This window comes from Odontomachus brunneus, unplaced genomic scaffold (genome assembly GCF_010583005.1).
Source record: "Odontomachus brunneus isolate Ranch 3 - 2012 unplaced genomic scaffold, Obru_v1 Obru_scaffold_117, whole genome shotgun sequence".
NCBI classification, from domain to species: Eukaryota; Metazoa; Arthropoda; class Insecta; order Hymenoptera; family Formicidae; genus Odontomachus; species Odontomachus brunneus.
The window spans coordinates 590,503-590,754 of NW_022639567.1; positions in this window are offsets into that span (position 1 = coordinate 590,503).

The following is a 252-nucleotide window of genomic DNA, read 5'->3' on the forward strand; positions in this document are numbered from 1 at the left end:
ATTTATCTCTATGTACTCCACGTTTCCACTTATTTGCGTCATTTTAATATAATTTTATTTTTATTTTATGCTCCATTATGTTTTTTATATTAATATTTATAAAAAATAACAATTCTTCGATATTTCTTGTTTACACTCTCCTATATCTGTCAAAAAGGTTTTGCAAACTAACAGACTCACTACTTAAACAGTGTTACTAATGTACAGAAATTAAAATTATATCGTCTAGAGGTTTTCGTTCGTACCAATACT